Genomic DNA, 19,311 nt, shown 5'->3' on the forward strand with positions numbered 1-19,311 from the left:
GGGACCACGGGAGTGGACCGCGTCGAGGCGCTGGACCTGGTTGCGCAGATCGCGTACGTGCGCGGCGGGAGCGCGGGCCGGGAGCACGGGGACGTGGGGAGTGTGCGCGAAGGGCACGGCGGTCGCAGAGACGAGGAGGTCGCGAAGGACCTGCGTGGTGGCGCAGAGGTCGCGACGGTTCGGGGCGACAACCGTGGAAGGTACGTGACACGTAGGCGCGGCGTGGCGGCTGCCATGGCGGACGCGGAGGCGGCACACGGTGAGCGTCTGGTGCTGTCGGGCTCGTCGGGCGCGTCGGATGCGCGCGGGACGTGCGGGACGCACTGGTGCGGTCGGGCTCGTCGGGCGCGTTGGTTGCGCGCGGGACGTGCGGGGCGCGAAGGGACGCCAGGGTGTGTCGCCGGCGGAGAAGGAGCTTGGTGTGTGTCACCGGAGTCGTGACGGAGCACGGTGCGACCGGCGTCGGTGCGCCAGGTCGGGTCCACAGGCTGGCTCATGGCTGTGACGACGACAACGACGCGAGCTGGATCGACTCTGGCGACGGCAGGCACACGATACGTCGCAGCGGGCGCGGAGGCGCGTGATGATGTCGAGCGAGGGCGTTTAAGACGACGGTCGACGACAAGGCATGTCAAGATTAGGAAGGAAATTGATAGCATTAATCTTGACATGAATAGGTTAGTTGGTGGCATAGCCGGCCGCGTCGTGTAGATCGTGAAGTCAGTACGTGGTTAGTTGGTGCGTAGCCGAGTCAAGTGCATGCGCTTAGTGGTTGTTAGCTAGCGTGGTGCGTCTGTGTATGCATGTTGGCTTAGTCTTGTGCATGAGTGGCATAGGAGCCGGGCAGGCTGTTGCCCTGGTAGCGTGTGTGCGCGTGTGCTACTTAAACAGATGTAGGTGGTAGAGCCAAGAGTAGTCAGAAAGAGATGATGTAGCCTCAAGGAGTGTATGTGCGCTCACGGGTGGGGTGGTGTGTGTGTGGCAGAGTTCGAGCTCGCCGGAAATACAAGGGGCTGTTCGTGCGGCCGGAGGCGTTTGTGCGCCGGGAAATCTCGTGTCCTCTCCCTCTCTCTTGTTTCTTTTTTATCTCCGGTGATCACCGTGGTTCAGTGAGTAGGCTAGACAACAACAACGTCATCGAAGTACTCCTCCGGCCTGGGCCGGCCCACTAACACCCTTTTGTTCTCTTCTATTAAAGTTCAAAAAATACGCAAAAACCTACCTTCGAACTCGAGATGTTTTCCAGGTGTATGTTTAGATTTCAAGTTTCTTATCTTCTTGTCATATATTGCACTTAATTCGCCTCACATCACATGTCTTTCTTCATTTTATTAATTGTGACTAGTTGACTAAATATTGTTTGGTAGACCCCCCTTCACAAAACGTATAAAGGGTAATATAGACCTTTATCAAATCGTACCTAGTTTCGTATGTATGATGGGTAACACGTCCGTACATACGTCATCGAAGTACTCCTCCGGCCTGGGCCGGCCCACTAACACCCTTTTGTTCTCTTCTATTAGAGTTCAAAAGAATAAAGGCCACCTTGACTCCTGTGATCATTATGATATGACACTGCTCTTAGTTAAAAACCGGCTGCCCATCAGACTATAGAGGTTTAGTATTTTAATATGGCCCACACATGATTTGTTGGTTTGGATCATCGATCCTTAATTCATTGCTTTAGTTGATCGTTCCGCTAAACACGTCCGCTACATATGCACCCTCTCGTTGCTTTCTAATTTAGTGCTTCCTGATTGAACGTACGCTTCAACATATGGTAGATTTATAGTATTTGAAAAAAGAAAGATTTATAGTACTTGACCATTAGCCGGAAATTGCTTCCCATAAATCACGCCAAATTTCATTTATTATAAAAAATCTAGTAAGTTGTGATTGGCTTCACACATACAAATATAAGAGAATAATTTGAGGGACGTGGAGTAGCTGCTCCTAAGCTCAAATGCACCCTGATGAACAGTAAATCAAAAACAGAGTAAAAATGTTATGAATTTTCTTTCTAAACTTTGACAAATGCTCTATATGCTTGCCATAGTTCAGCACAAAATGACAATACTGGAAACCGTGGCAAAAAAAATCAATGCTCCAAAAATGCTAGTTTTATAAACATTTTGAAGTACTAATTTTGTTTTTTTGCCACGACTTCCACGAATGTCATTTCGTGCTCAAATTTTGCAGGCATGCAAAAATTTGTCAAAGTTTACAACCAAAAAAATCAGATTTTTTTAATTTTGTTTACTAATTTTTTTAAGTTTTACAGTTCACAAGGGTGCATTTGGTCTCGGGGTCAGAATAGAAATTTCGTTATTCAAGATGTATTTTTGTGCAGCCCAACAAGCTTAAGTGGCATGGAAGCATTATTCTTTATCAGTAGAAGCATCCTTTTTATGGTGTGATGAGAACATATTTATTCCATATTTATCGACCGTATTGATAGAAATATTTTTCGCCTCGATAGAAGCATTATTTCTATGCTCTATGGTAGCATTTCAATGAATTGTAAGTATATTCTAATGTAGCAAAAACAATATTTCTGTTTGACGGAAACCTTTACTGTTTGCAAAATAAATTGTACTGAAGCAAAACAAGAATATACACATACACAAATTTAATTGGGGTTTTGACAAGTTTTGCATTTTCTGGAGTTTTCCCGGTGAAAAAAGGCCGATGAATGGCCGGACGTGTCGCAACTTGCATCAGTGTCTGGCATGAATTCCTACCATTGGCATGTCCACCTACTTAATTGAAAAAAGTTGAGGCCATTTCAAAGATGTCGAAAAATAGACCATGTTGAACGAAGGGCCTTCGCATAGGTCAGAAAGCTCCATCTGAGAGCACGTTATTTCTCGACATCCTTGAAATGGCTTCATTTTTTCATGGCATTATATGACCAATTTAAGCCACTATACCAAGTTGTTTCATTTTTCGATAACTTTTGCATTTTTTGAAGTTTTTCCGGTGAAAAAATGTCGATAAATGGCTGGACGTGCCGCAACTTGCATCGGTGTCGAAAATTGTTCAAACCTAACATGATGCCTACAATGGGCATTTGCACCTGCTTGCAAAAGTAGAGATCATTTCAAGGATTTCCAAAAAATACACCATGTTGAATGAAGGATGTTCGGGTTGGCCAGAATTCTCCGTCTGAGAGCACATTGTTTCTCGACATCCTTGAAATGGCCCTAGTTTATTTCATGCCCTTTTATGACCAATTCAAGGCAGCATGCCAAGTTGTTTGAGTTTTTTTTAACAAGTTTTGCATTTTATGGATTTTTTGCAGTGAAAAAAGGCCGATAAATGGCAGGACGTGTCACAACTTGCATACGGTATCGAAAATCGTTCAAACCTGGCATGGATTCCTACCATGGGCATGGCCAGCTGCTTGCAAAAGTTAAGGTAATTAATTTCAAGAATGTCCAAAAAATAGACCATGTTGAATGGAGGATGTTCGAGTGCTAGAAAGCTCTGTCTGAGAGCATGTTGTTTCTCGACATCCTTGAAATGGTTCTTTTTTTTGTTCATGCCATTGTATAAGCAATTCAAGGCACCATGCCAAGTTGTTTGGATTTTTAATAAATTTTGCATTTTCTGACTTTTTGGGTGAAAAAAGGCTAATAAATAGTCAGATGTGTCACAACTAGCATACAGTGTTGGAAATAGTTCAAACCTTGCCTGGATTCCTATCATGGGCATACCCACCTTGCTGCAAAAGTTGGGTTCATTTTAAGGATGTACAAAACAAGACCTTGTTTAACGGAGGGTGTTCGGGTAGGCAAGAAGGCTCCATATGAGAGCACATTATTTCTTGACATCTTTGAAATGACCCCATTTTTCCATGGCCTTGTGTGAAGACATCAAGGTAACATGCCAAGTTATTGGGGATTTTGACAATTTTTTCATTTTCTGAAGTTTTCCCGGTGAAAATGGTTCGAGCATGAAAAATGGCCCGATGTGTCACAACGTACATATGGTGTCGGAAGTCGTTCAAACTAGGCACATATGCCTAACATGGGCAAGTTCACCAGCTTGCAAAAGTTGAGGTCAGTCTTGATATTTCCAAAAATACGATGTTTAACGAACGGTGTTGATCAGGTAGGCGAGAAGGGTCTGTTTGGGAGCACCTCATTTCTCGACATCCCTTAAATGGCCTCATTTTTTTCCATGGCCTTGTATGGCCAATTCAAAGCACCATGCCAAAGTGTTTAGGTATTAGACAAGTTTTGCATTTTCTAGATTTTTCTCTTTATAAAAGCCGATAAATGATCGGACATGTCGCATCTTGCATATGATGTAGAACGTTGTTCAAACCGGGCATGGATTCCTACCATGGGCATGCCCACCTGCTTGCAAAAGTTTGGGTCATTTGAAGGATGTCCAAAAATAGATCATATGCGGTGGATGGTGTTCTATCAAATTGACTCACTTTAGATCGAAGCAAAGTTCAGTGGCGTCAGAAGTTACGAGGTCCAGTAACACCAGAAGTAAAATATGCTTCTTGATGGAAAATAAAAAAAATTGATACAACAGTTTGTTTCTGAACAAATAATAATAAACAAATAGTTACATTGGACATAAAACTTTATTCAATGGAAGCAAATTTAACATGTACGGGGAGCTAACTTTAGAAGGAAAGAAACAAAATTCTATCCGGTATAAAATAAAAGAATATGTCGTAGCTTGATTTGTGGGTCTGATTAGTTTGAGAAATAGAATGACAAGGAAAGCAAGCCGGACCTACGTTCCATTCCAACCAACCATGATTTTTGGGATCGATTAATTCTAGGAAGCAGATAAACGGGACAAATTAATTCCTTGATGCAGATTCGAAGGAAACTACCTGGAGAAAGACCCGACCAGGTCTGATGCAACGCTACCTGAACCATAGCGATGCCTTATATGTTTCGTGCTTCCTAACCTCAGGAGTGGCGGAGTATCTTAGTGGTAAGAAGCCTAATTAGTTGGACGAGGTTAGTGGTTCGATTCCTTGTGCATGCTTTCTCTCATTTTCTTAGGATTTTTATATCGCGCTTTTAAATAGTAAGTGGCCTTGCCTTTACAACGGGTGTACTTTCGAAAAAGGACCATCCTGCCCTTTATTATGAAAGGGTATAAGGTAATCTCAGCCATCGATGTGTTTAGAGGGGTCTACTGAAGCATAAGTGATATTGTTTCTGTAAGAATTTTCTCCCTAGTCTTGTTGTTTAGCATTGTTCGTGCGTGTTGTATTTTCTTTTCACATATCAGTTGACTCCTCCTGATTGGCACACACAATCCTTGTATTGCTTTCAAAATATATATAGGTGAGGACTTTGTATCCATTTATTCCATTTGTCTAATCACTTGATAAACACAGCCTTATTTGTCTTGCTTGTACAACATACTCTCGATTTATTACTTGGCGGCCTTAATTAGTTTTTATTCTTAAAAAAGTAATTCCGACAAGGAACTTGGGACGGAAGGAGTAGAACTTAATAATTATGCACATATATAGAGCTAGGCAGGATCACTTGTTTTAAATGATTGAAACTCTTGTTGCTCCTAGGATAAATAGTTAAGAGGTCACATGCATGATCAAATTGGAATATGCATGCATGGTACTTGCTTGTATTGCTTATTCTATCAGTTTTCCATGCATATTTTATGAATTACCATCTCGATCGATGTAGATTAAGGTAGACATGGTAGCTACCTAGGGAAAAACGTCCAATATGTGCACACTCAATATTAAAGAAAAAAAAAGCAGGTGTATGATGTGCAAATGCTACACTGATCGAGGAGAAACCAGAAAATGTCACTTGACATCACAAAGAAACTTGTGTGTAGCGTCGCCACTGGTTTGAACTAATAACGATAACAAAGATGTTATCAAACAAGCAGAAATTAACTTGTGTTACTGTAGCTGACCATTGCATTGCATGCAGAGACAACAAAAATGGTATTGCAAAGGAACAAACATGTTATCAAACAAGCAGACCGTCCCACCGGAAGGACGCCTCTTCACTTGGCAGCATTATTCGGGGAGACGAGGGTGACCGAGTTGCTGCTGTCCACCGACGCATCTGCAGCGTATGTGCCAGACAGCAATGGGTCGTTTCCCATACATCTCGCTGCGTCAAAATATGGACCTGATAATGTTATGGCCTTGCTACGAACGGCTGATTCAGGCGTGGGAATCTGTCGATCAACGAACCCACCCCCTCGCCCCGTTCCCTCGCGTCGCCCTCTCGAGGGCGACTCGGGGGCGACCGACCTCCCCGTCCGGCTCCTCCCCTTCTCGATTCCTTCCCTTGCCGCCGCCGGAGACGGGCGCCGGGTCCCCCGTGCGGCCGCCGATGAGAGTGGTGGCGAGGCCCTCGGCCGCGACGCCGCTCGGGCTCGGGCCTAGGGTTTGAGGCGGCGGCCTCTGCTCGTGAGGGCGGCGTCGTCCTGGCGGCGGGCGGCGCTCGCCGGAGTTGAGGGCGGCGTCTACTCGGCCGCGCGGGCGGCGAGTTGGCGGTGGATGCGGGCGCCGCGTGAAGGGATCCCCTGCTGCTCTACTTCGCCAGATCTGAAGACGGCGCCCCCGTGCTGCTGCTTCCTCCTCGTCAGTCCGGCCGGATCCGGTGGCGGACTGCACGGATGTGGGGTTGGGAGCTCTGGATCGGAGTAATTTCTTGGCCGGCTGCGGCGGCACGACGCCGGCGGCGCTCCAGGCGTTGTTTCCTTCTTGAAGGCGGCTTCGAGATTCAGCTCCCTTCCCCTTGTCCTCCCCCTACACCCGGGTGAAAACCCACAACTTTGGTTGGGCGGCGGCGGTGCCCGGCTCCGTCACCTTCTTGAAGGCGCCGCTTTGGGTCCGCGGGGAGGTGGGACAGCTGCAGCGCGTTCTTGGCGTTCCTGATGGCGGCGGTTCTCTCTTTAGTGGTGTCGCTTCGCCATGGCGGTCGGCTGGTCCGGCTCTCGTGGTGATTGTGGTGCCGAAATCTTCGTCGTGTCTTCCTAGGGTGCTCCCGTCCCGTTCAGAGAGGCTGGAGGTGGAGCGGCTTCATCTTGCACGAAGCTTCGGTGGAGATGTCAAGTCATGCCTGACCGACAGGTGCTACGCTTTGTCATGCCTGGTCGGCAGGTGCTACGCACGACAGATCTTCCAAAGACTTCAAGCTGTGTCGGCTGGTGGTACTTGGCAGCATGGTGCTGAGGTGTATCAGTGGCGACCGCGACGTGCTCAGCTGTTTGCGCGCAGGGAGGAGGTGCCGTTGGGCGCCGTGGTGGCGTCGACGATAGCTGGACCGAGCAAGGTTGATGCATCAGTACAGTTCTGAAGATGGAGCGGTGGCAGTTGGCGGCGGCGGCCTCTGAGTGCACGTCGGACCGGTGAGACCCATGCCCGGCAGGCGTCCTGGATGGGACCTCAGGTCTTAGATGTTAGGTTTGGCTGCAATGTCTGTTTGGTATTAGGCCCAGGCTATCTGCGCCCCTTCATCAACTGGATAGAGTTGCTTAGACGGCAGCTTTAGTCTTACTGTTGTATTACTTTGTAAGGTCTTGTGAGAATAATTAATAAAATGGCCATATGTATCGCCCGGATGCAGAGGCCGGGGTCATCCTCCTTTTCTAAAAACGAACGGCTGATTCCTCAAAAAGGGAAAAGAAAAAGAGTGGCTCTTACTGCGCCCAGCTACGCGATGCCAACGGCAGGACCTTCCTCCATGTGGCGGTCCAGGAAAAAAACTGGGCGGTGGTAAAGTACGCTTGCGAAGAACAGGGCAAGTTGTTCACATCGTCAGTCATGAACATGCAGGACAAGGACGGGAACACTGCGCTGCACCTCGCGGTTGAGGTCGGGGATATATATATACTCCATGCTCTGGTGCCAACACCAGAGGTTAAGCTAAATATAACCAACAAAAAGGGAGAAACAGCACGAAATGTAGCATTCACCAGGTGGATACAGCAAGAGATAGCCTGACGCTATTCGGTAACTATTCTCATGGTTGCTGGGTTGGGCACAGTGTCACAAACACGCGAATTCTCCTTGCTCAACTCGGTAAATCTCTTGTCTTATTCGGCTAAGACCCTTGGCGCAACCTTCGCGTTCTTCTTGCTTCGTTACGGTTGGGGCGCTCGTGGCGTTGGAGGTCGGTTGGACCATCAGGGAGATGAGCATGGCATACTTGGACAAAGCCGTCCTGGTGAAGAGGTTTGGGTGGAAGGTGGCATGCACAGTCCTATTGACTCTCATGTTTCAACTCGCCCCATACATTGTCATCTCCCTCTCTGGTTTGAAGTGAACACAAGAGTGCATTCACTTGGAATGCTTTCGTACGTGTACCCGCCGACAAAATGTCATCGCTACCAGAATGTATCTTTCAATTTTCTGTTTTGCAAACGATATGTATCTTCCAATTTAGTGTGAATTACATTGTGCGCCTTCCAAGGCACTTGGTTATGTCACTCGCTTTCTTGCGTAAACATTCTTTGGTACTCATCCTGCCCCCAACCCCCCCCCCCCCCGCGTGAAGGGATCCCCTGCTGCTCTCCTTCGCCAGATCTGAAGACGGCGCCCCCGTGCTGCTGCTTCCTCCTCGTCAGTCCGGCCGGATCCGGTGGTGGACTGCACGGATGTGGGGTTGGGAGCTCTGGATCGGAGTAATTTCTTGGCCGGCTGCGGCGGCATGACGCCGGCGGCGCTCCAGGCGTTGTTTCCTTCTTGAAGGCGGCTTCGAGATTCAGCTCCCTTCCCCTCGTCCTCCCCCTACACCCGGGTGAAAACCCACAACTTTGGTTGGGCGGCGGCAGTGCCCGGCTCCGTCACCTTCTTGAAGGCGCCGCTTTGGGTCCGCGGGGAGGTGGGACAGCTGCAGCGCGTTCTTGGCGTTCCTGATGGCGGCGGTTCTCTCTTTAGTGGTGTCGCTTCGCCATGGCGGTTGGCTGGTCCGGCTCTCGTGGTGATTGTGGTGCCCAACTCTTCGCCGTGTCTTCCTAGGGTGCTCCCGTCCCGTTCAGAGAGGCTGGAGGTGGAGGGGCTTCATCTTGCACGAAGCTTCGGTGGAGATGTCAAGTCATGCCTGACCGACAGGTGCTACGCTTTGTCATGCCTGGTTGGCAGGTGCTACGCACGACAGATCTTCCAAAGACTTCAAGCTATGTCGGCTGGTGGTACTTGACAGCATGGTGCTGAGGTGTATCAGTGGCGACCGCGACGTGCTCAGCTGTTTGCGCGCAGGGAGGAGGTGCCGTTGGGCGCCGTGGTGGCGTCGACGATAGCTGGACCGAGCAAGGTTGATGCATCAGTACAGTTCTGAAGATGGAGCGGTGGTAGTTGGCGGCGGCGGCCTCTGAGTGCACGTCGGACCGGTGAGACCCATGCCCGGCAGGCGTCCTGGATGGGACCTCAGGTCTTAGATGTTAGGTTTGGCTGCAATGTCTGTTTGATATTAGGCCCAGGCTATCTGCGCCCCTTCATCAACTGGATAGAGTTGCTTAGACGGCAGCTTTAGTCTTACTGTTGTATTACTTTGTAAGGTCTTGTGAGAATAATTAATAAAATGGCCATATGTATCGCCCGGATGCAGAGGCCGGGGTCATCCTCCTTTTCTAAAAACGAACGGCTGATTCCTCAAAAAGGGAAAAGAAAAAGAGTGGCTCTTACTGCGCCCAGCTACGCGATGCCAACGGCAGGACCTTCCTCCATGTGGCGGTCCAGGAAAAAAACTGGGCGGTGGTAAAGTACGCTTGCGAAGAACAGGGCAAGTTGTTCACATCGTCAGTCATGAACATGCAGGACAAGGACGGGAACACTGCGCTGCACCTCGCGATTGAGGTCGGGGATATATATATATACTCCATGCTCTGGTGCCAACACCAGAGGTTAAGCTAAATATAACCAACAAAAAGGGAGAAACACCACGAAATGTAGCATTCACCAGGTGGATACAGCAAGAGATAGCCTGACGCTATTCGGTAACTATTCTCATGGTTGCTGGGTTGGGCACAGTGTCACAAACACGCGAATTCTCCTTGCTCAACTCGGTAAATCTCCTGTCTTATTCGGCTAAGACCCTTGGCGCAACCTTCGCGTTCTTCTTGCTTCGTTACGGTTGGGGCGCTCGTGGCGTTGGAGGTCGGTTGGACCATCAGGGAGATGAGCATGGCATACTTGGACAAAGCCGTCCTGGTGAAGAGGTTTGGGTGGAAGGTGGCATGCACAGTCCTATTGACTCTCATGTTTCAACTCGCCCCATACATTGTCATCTCCCTCTCTGGTTTGAAGTGAACACAAGAGTGCATTCACTTGGAATGCTTTCGTACGTGTACCCGCCGACAAAATGTCATCGCTACCAGAATGTATCTTTCAATTTTCTGTTTTGCAAACGATATGTATCTTCCAATTTAGTGTGAATTACATTGTGCGCCTTCCAAGGCACTTGGTTATGTCACTCGCTTTCTTGCGTAAACATTCTTTGGTACTCATCCTGCCCCCAACCCCCCCCCCCCCCGCGTGAAGGGATCCCCTGCTGCTCTCCTTCGCCAGATCTGAAGACGGCGCCCCCGTGCTGCTGCTTCCTCCTCGTCAGTCCGGCCGGATCCGGTGGTGGACTGCACGGATGTGGGGTTGGGAGCTCTGGATCGGAGTAATTTCTTGGCCGGCTGCGGCGGCATGACGCCGGCGGCGCTCCAGGCGTTGTTTCCTTCTTGAAGGCGGCTTCGAGATTCAGCTCCCTTCCCCTCGTCCTCCCCCTACACCCGGGTGAAAACCCACAACTTTGGTTGGGCGGCGGCAGTGCCCGGCTCCGTCACCTTCTTGAAGGCGCCGCTTTGGGTCCGCGGGGAGGTGGGACAGCTGCAGCGCGTTCTTGGCGTTCCTGATGGCGGCGGTTCTCTCTTTAGTGGTGTCGCTTCGCCATGGCGGTTGGCTGGTCCGGCTCTCGTGGTGATTGTGGTGCCCAACTCTTCGCCGTGTCTTCCTAGGGTGCTCCCGTCCCGTTCAGAGAGGCTGGAGGTGGAGGGGCTTCATCTTGCACGAAGCTTCGGTGGAGATGTCAAGTCATGCCTGACCGACAGGTGCTACGCTTTGTCATGCCTGGTAGGCAGGTGCTACGCACGACAGATCTTCCAAAGACTTCAAGCTATGTCGGCTGGTGGTACTTGACAGCATGGTGCTGAGGTGTATCAGTGGCGACCGCGACGTGCTCAGCTGTTTGCGCGCAGGGAGGAGGTGCCGTTGGGCGCCGTGGTGGCGTCGACGATAGCTGGACCGAGCAAGGTTGATGCATCAGTACAGTTCTGAAGATGGAGCGGTGGTAGTTGGCGGCGGCGGCCTCTGAGTGCACGTCGGACCGGTGAGACCCATGCCCGGCAGGCGTCCTGGATGGGACCTCAGGTCTTAGATGTTAGGTTTGGCTGCAATGTCTGTTTGATATTAGGCCCAGGCTATCTGCGCCCCTTCATCAACTGGATAGAGTTGCTTAGACGGCAGCTTTAGTCTTACTGTTGTATTACTTTGTAAGGTCTTGTGAGAATAATTAATAAAATGGCCATATGTATCGCCCGGATGCAGAGGCCGGGGTCATCCTCCTTTTCTAAAAACGAACGGCTGATTCCTCAAAAAGGGAAAAGAAAAAGAGTGGCTCTTACTGCGCCCAGCTACGCGATGCCAACGGCAGGACCTTCCTCCATGTGGCGGTCCAGGAAAAAAACTGGGCGGTGGTAAAGTACGCTTGCGAAGAACAGGGCAAGTTGTTCACATCGTCAGTCATGAACATGCAGGACAAGGACGGGAACACTGCGCTGCACCTCGCGATTGAGGTCGGGGATATATATATATACTCCATGCTCTGGTGCCAACACCAGAGGTTAAGCTAAATATAACCAACAAAAAGGGAGAAACACCACGAAATGTAGCATTCACCAGGTGGATACAGCAAGAGATAGCCTGACGCTATTCGGTAACTATTCTCATGGTTGCTGGGTTGGGCACAGTGTCACAAACACGCGAATTCTCCTTGCTCAACTCGGTAAATCTCCTGTCTTATTCGGCTAAGACCCTTGGCGCAACCTTCGCGTTCTTCTTGCTTCGTTACGGTTGGGGCGCTCGTGGCGTTGGAGGTCGGTTGGACCATCAGGGAGATGAGCATGGCATACTTGGACAAAGCCGTCCTGGTGAAGAGGTTTGGGTGGAAGGTGGCATGCACAGTCCTATTGACTCTCATGTTTCAACTCGCCCCATACATTGTCATCTCCCTCTCTGGTTCGAAGTGAACACAAGAGTGCATTCACTTGGAATGCTTTCGTATGTGTACCCGCTGACAAAATGTCATCGCTACCAGAATGTATCTTTCAATTTTCTGTTTTGTAAACGATATGTATCTTCCAATTTAGTGTGAATTACATTGTGCGCCTTCCAAGGCACTTGGTTATGTCACTCGCTTTCTTGCGTAAACATTCTTTGGTACTCATCCTGCCCCCAACCCCCCCCCCCCCCGCGTGAAGGGATCCCCTGCTGCTCTCCTTCGTCAGATCTGAAGACGGCGCCCCCGTGCTGCTGCTTCCTCCTCGTCAGTCCGGCCGGATCCGGTGGCGGACTGCACGGATGTGGGGTTGGGAGCTCTGGATCGGAGTAATTTCTTGGCCGGCTGCGGCGGCACGACGCCGGCGGCGCTCCAGGCGTTGTTTCCTTCTTGAAGGCGGTTTCGAGATTCAGCTCCCTTCCCCTCGTCCTCCCCCTACACCCGGGTGAAAACCCACAACTTTGGTTGGGCGGCGGCGGTGCCCGGCTCCGTCACCTTCTTGAAGGCGCCGCTTTGGGTCCGCGGGGAGGTGGGACAGCTGCAGCGCGTTCTTGGCGTTCCTGATGGCGGCGGTTCTCTCTTTAGTGGTGTCGCTTCGCCATGGCGGTTGGCTGGTCCGGCTCTCGTGGTGATTGTGGTGCCCAACTCTTCGCCGTGTCTTCCTAGGGTGCTCCCGTCCCGTTTAGAGAGGCTGGAGGTGGAGGGGCTTCATCTTGCACGAAGCTTCGGTGGAGATGTCAAGTCATGCCTGACCGACAGGTGCTACGCTTTGTCATGCCTGGTAGGCAGGTGCTACGCACGACAGATCTTCCAAAGACTTCAAGCTATGTCGGCTGGTGGTACTTGACAGCATGGTGCTGAGGTGTATCAGTGGCGACCGCGATGTGCTCAGCTGTTTGCGCGCAGGGAGGAGGTGCCGTTGGGCGCCGTGGTGGCGTCGACGATAGCTGGACCGAGCAAGGTTGATGCATCAGTACAGTTCTGAAGATGGAGCGGTGGTAGTTGGCGGCGGCGGCCTCTGAGTGCACGTCGGACCGGTGAGACCCATGCCCGGCAGGCGTCCTGGATGGGACCTCAGGTCTTAGATGTTAGGTTTGGCTGCAATGTCTGTTTGATATTAGGCCCAGGCTATCTGCGCCCCTTCATCAACTGGATAGAGTTGCTTAGACGGCAGCTTTAGTCTTACTGTTGTATTACTTTGTAAGGTCTTGTGAGAATAATTAATAAAATGGCCATATGTATCGCCCGGATGCAGAGGCCGGGGTCATTCTCCTTTTGTAAAAACGAACGGCTGATTCCTCAAAAAGGGAAAAGAAAAAGAGTGGCTCTTACTGCGCCCAGCTACGCGATGCCAACGGCAGGACCTTCCTCCATGTGGCGGTCCAGGAAAAAAACTGGGCGGTGGTAAAGTACGCTTGCGAAGAACAGGGCAAGTTGTTCACATCGTCAGTCATGAACATGCAGGACAAGGACGGGAACACTGCGCTGCACCTCGCGGTTGAGGTCGGGGATATATATATACTCCATGCTCTGGTGCCAACACCAGAGGTTAAGCTAAATATAACCAACAAAAAGGGAGAAACACCACGAAATGTAGCATTCACCAGGTGGATACAGCAAGAGATAGCCTGACGCTATTCGGTAACTATTCTCATGGTTGCTGGGTTGGGCACAGTGTCACAAACACGCGAATTCTCCTTGCTCAACTCGGTAAATCTCCTGTCTTATTCGGCTAAGACCCTTGGCGCAACCTTCGCGTTCTTCTTGCTTCGTTACGGTTGGGGCGCTCGTGGCGTTGGAGGTCGGTTGGACCATCAGGGAGATGAGCATGGCATACTTGGACAAAGCCGTCCTGGTGAAGAGGTTTGGGTGGAAGGTGGCATGCACAGTCCTATTGACTCTCATGTTTCAACTCGCCCCATACATTGTCATCTCCCTCTCTGGTTTGAAGTGAACACAAGAGTGCATTCACTTGGAATGCTTTCGTACGTGTACCCGCCGACAAAATGTCATCGCTACCAGAATGTATCTTTCAATTTTCTGTTTTGCAAACGATATGTATCTTCCAATTTAGTGTGAATTACATTGTGCGCCTTCCAAGGCACTTGGTTATGTCACTCGCTTTCTTGCGTAAACATTCTTTGGTACTCATCCTGCCCCCAACCCCCCCCCCCCAGCATGCATAACTCTATGGCTCTACGCTGCACAGAACGGCCCCAACCACTGTTCAAAGTTGTACAGTTGTACGTATGCGATTGGAGTGGGCGGCAAGAGAGGTTTTACCAAACATGGGTGACAACATAATCTCTGGATTGGCCCACCACCTCCTTCGACATAGGCATACTATTGGCATGTATGACTCTATTGTTGCCAATATGTTTTCAATTTTATTTTTTCAAACTATTGGCAGGCTTATGGAGATTAAGCACAACTTGGGGACAGGGCAAATTCCCACAAAGTGTGCTGGTTCACCATAATTGTAACATATTACATCCTTAAGCTTAGGATCATTTTTAACCATAGCTTCCTCTATTCTGCTTTGCATAGCTTCACCAGTCTTGTCAGAGCTATTTGTCCTTCAGAGAATTGGCACTTTTGTTCTTCTTCTTTTGCTGAGTTTGCTGATACCCCCTCCATACCCCTGATATAATTGGCCAATGATAACCCACAAGTATAGGGGATCGCAACAGTTTTCGAGGGTAGAGTATTCAACCCAAATTTATTGATTCGACACAAGGGGAGCCAAAGAATATTCTCAAGTATTAGCAACTGAGTTGTCAATTCAGCCACACCTGGATAACTTAATATCTGTAGCAAAGTATTTAGTAGCAAAGTAATATGATAGTAGTGGTAACGGTAACAAAAGAGTAATGAAAGCGAAAGTAATATTTTTGGTATTTTGTAATGATTGTAACAATAGCAACGGGAAAGTAAATAAGCGTAAACCAGTAGATGGAAAGCTCGTAGGCATCGGATCAGTGATGGATAATTATGCCGGATGCGGTTCATCATGTAACAGTCATAATATAGGGTGACACAGAACTAGCTCCAATTCATCAATGTAATGTAGGCATGTATTCCGTAAATAGTCATACGTGCTTATGGAAAAAAACTTGCATGACATCTTTTGTCCTACCCTCCCGTGGCAGCGGGGTCCTAATGGAAACTAAGGGATATTAAGGCCTCCTTTTAATAGAGAACCGGAACAAAGCATTAGCACATAGTGAATACATGAACTCCTCAAACTATGGTCATCACCGAGAAGTATCCCTATTATTGTCACTTCGGGGTTGTCGGATCATAACACATAATAGGTGACTATAGACTTGCAAGATAGGATCAAGAACACACATATATTCATGAAAACATAATAGGTTCAGATCTGAAATCATGGCACTCGGGCCGTAGTGACAAGCATTAAGCATAGCAAAGTCATAGCAACATCAATCTTGGAACATAGTGGATACTAGGGATCAAACCCTAACAAAATTGACTCGATTACATGGTAAATCTCATCCAACCCATCACCGTCCAGCAAGCCTACGATGGAATTACTTACGCACGGCGGTGAGCATCATGAAATTGGTGATGGAGGATGGTTGATGATGACGACGGCGACGAATCCCCCTCTCCGGAGCCCCGAACGGACTCCAGATCAGCCCTCCCGAGAGGTTTTAGGGCTTGGCGGCGGCTCCGTATCGTAAAACGTGATGAACTCTTCTCTCTTATTTTTTTCTCTCCGAAAGCGAATATATAGAGTTGGAATTGGCGTCGGAGGGTCTCCAGGGGGCCCACGAGGTAGGGGGGCGCGCCCAGGGGGGGAGGGCGCGCCCCCCACCCTCGTGGACAGGGTGTGGGCCCCCTGGTCTTCATCTTTGGCGAGGGTTTTTTATTATTTTTTCTAAGACATTCCGTGGAGTTTCAGGACTTTCCGAGAACTTTTATTTTCTGCACATAAAACAACACCATGGCGATTCTGCTGAAAACAACGTCAGTCCGGGTTAGTTCCATTCAAATCATACAAGTTAGAGTCCAAAACAAGGGCAAAAATGTTTGGAAAAGTAGATACGACGAAGACGTATCAGCCAACACCTCGGAACTACCCAAGCATAGGAACAAATTGCCGCTGTTGTTGAGATTGAATATTAGGCATAGTAGGCATGAACTGAGGAGGCCACTAGTTAAACCGTGAAAATTGGTTCCCTTGCCACGGCTGCTGCATCCCGGGGAAACCCTCCCTGACATCCAAACTGTTGCATAGCCTTATACTAGATGGATACGTGCGCTTTGCCGCGCCTGGGGTTGAATGAATGCCAGAACATTTAACTCTGTAGCTGAACCATGCGTGCAGGAGTCTCTTACAAATTTAAAATAAGATTGTGCAAAAACTGCAGTTTCCCAAGACATGTAAAAACCCGAGGTAAGATCATGTATACAATATAGTGCAGTACTCCCTCCGTAAGGAAATATAAGAGCGTTTAGATCACTATTTTAGTGTTTTAAATGCTCTTATATTTCTTTACAGAGGGAGTACATGTTAAGGCAATAGACAATTATGACTTCATATGTAGCCACTATAATGGTAAGGCATGTTAACAAAAATTCAATTCAGGAGGGACTAGGGTACGCCATGAAACCATGACAAACTAAGTTTCCGTAACCTAAGAATTAAAGCAACTTGCACACGTTTAAGTATCTTCTACCCAAACCCAAACTTATAGCGACCTGCACAGTTAAGCATCTTCTAGTTTAGAGCAATTTCCTTCCCCATTTCTTATTAATAGTTGCCACCTTAGCCATCATCCCTCTTCCTGGTCCTACTATACTTCTCTTGTTGCCAAGACAACATTTCTTGACAAACTGCTTCCACGGCAGGCTAACAGTGAGCGTCCACCTAGGCATTGGTTTGAGCTTGCTGAAAAGACAAACTGCAAAAGTTTAATGAATTGCGGAAAAAACTCTAGAACTTGAGGAAAGGAGATAAAAAAATCACCAAGATTACCTAGTGCTTGCTATGCGAACAACCATCCGAAGCTAAGGAAGCCAATGTCTATAGAAAAAGTGCATAACATAGTCAACATGTGTACTAACTTGGCTAATGGAAAAAGGGTTCAAATTGAAGAATGAAACTGCAATCCCTAGTTTGACTTATAAATCCAAGCATAAAATGGATTGTTAATGAAAGTCACAACATTTTATTTTATCTTCAGTACAAATGCGCATGGAAATAAAGAAAGTGAAAATCTTCCTTCTTAGAAGAAGGTAGGCTAAACCAATTTGGATTACAATATCTATGTGAAGCATGACACATTTGGTTAAGATCACAAAATACACAATGTTGTATGTGGAACTTTTTGGCCAATAACATAGTAAAAAGCAACGCAAAGCAATGACATCAAAAAATATTAAGTTTCATTTTGGACAAAGGTATATTTAGGGATCCATGTCAAACTCAGAAGCCACCTCCTACTCTTACTCCTCTACAAACCTCCAAGATGGATCACTAATGGAAGTCATTTTTTTATTCTAATCCTTAGTAAAGCATCTATCAAAAATTCAAAATGAAGAAAGTGAAACTCTTCCTTTTCACAAGGTGAGATAAATCATTCAGATTAAAATTAGTAAGTGAAACAATATGAATTTTGCTAAGATCACAAAGGAGGCTATTAGCTCTAGAGATCAGTACATAAACAAGGAGGCTAACGGTTTAGGCATGATGGGCATGTAAAAATAAGACTATTTAGCATACCAAATAGAGAAAAATATGTACATCTAGAATACCAAATACATATCATTAGATACATCATAAGACGTATTTTCATGTTGTACATATTTGGCTGACATTTCAAAAAATCTATATGCACTATATTATGGGAGTAGTAATTTGTCTTTGAATATCGTCTTCTGTTCTCGGTTGGTGGGGCCATCAACGCATCGATCGCTATGTCTTTTATCAACACTTGATTAATCTTCATAAGTGGAGCAGAGCAAGGAGAGGGGGGATCTCAAAGTCTCGCCGTCTTCAAGGGGTGGGGGTGCCGTGTAGATTGCCACATGGCACAATCCAGGCACGACCGTATCCCAATCATTTTCCTATGAAAATATTTTGATTGCGGATGGAAATAGCTGCAATTTTTATGTAAAACAATACCCATGTTGTTTCTTGGCATGGTGAGATAACCCGGTCAATGATGGAGGTATCATATCATAGAATGAGTTGAGTTGATGATGATACATAAATAGTGGAGTTGAGTGAATGTATATGTACACACATGTTGCAGCCGTGGACAAGATGAGGATGGGATAATGTGTTTGTGGAGCAATGATGGGCGTGCTACTTGGGAAAAAAACAAAGGGAACCCTTTCACGATACAAAATGAAAAGAGCCAATTTATCTGCTGCATTCAACATGATGAGCAGGAGCAGGTCTCGTCATCAATCGTAGGAGCAAACGGGGGCGGGATGTAAAACCGATAGTTATACGGAGATCCTCCAAGAGAATCATGCATTACATGCTGCCCGCTTCAGCTGTCACACTTATCCAGCAGCTACCAGGTAAAAGGAGTTCATTGTTGCTCATTCATATACCTGAGCAAAGCTGTAGTAACACGGTAGTCGTACGCGGTAGTGACTCCTATAGCAGCATCGTGGCAAGAGGAGACAAAAGATAGGCCATGTAGATAGGGCACTGTTCCTCAAGGGCTCTAGGCAGTAGCCTATAGAGGCGCCCATGGCCACGACCAGCTTTGCATTTGATGCAGTTTGACGACTAGTGAGGGTGTGCCGCTCCAGCCGAGGCACCCATGAGTAACAACAGTTCTGCCTTGATTTATAAGAAGAGGAGACGCCTGAGCGGATCAACAAATCATTTATTTGCATGTACTAAATATAGGGCAAACCTCATTACCCATTCTTACTTGTTTATAAACTTTTTTACATCAAAATAATTCATCTTGTAGTTAAATGTATTTACATTCAGTACTACTTTGCTGAATAATAAAATACTAGGTATAATTAGCAA

The sequence above is a fragment of the Triticum aestivum genome, chromosome 7A, assembly GCF_018294505.1.
Source record: "Triticum aestivum cultivar Chinese Spring chromosome 7A, IWGSC CS RefSeq v2.1, whole genome shotgun sequence".
In the NCBI taxonomy this organism is placed as follows: domain Eukaryota; kingdom Viridiplantae; phylum Streptophyta; class Magnoliopsida; order Poales; family Poaceae; genus Triticum; species Triticum aestivum.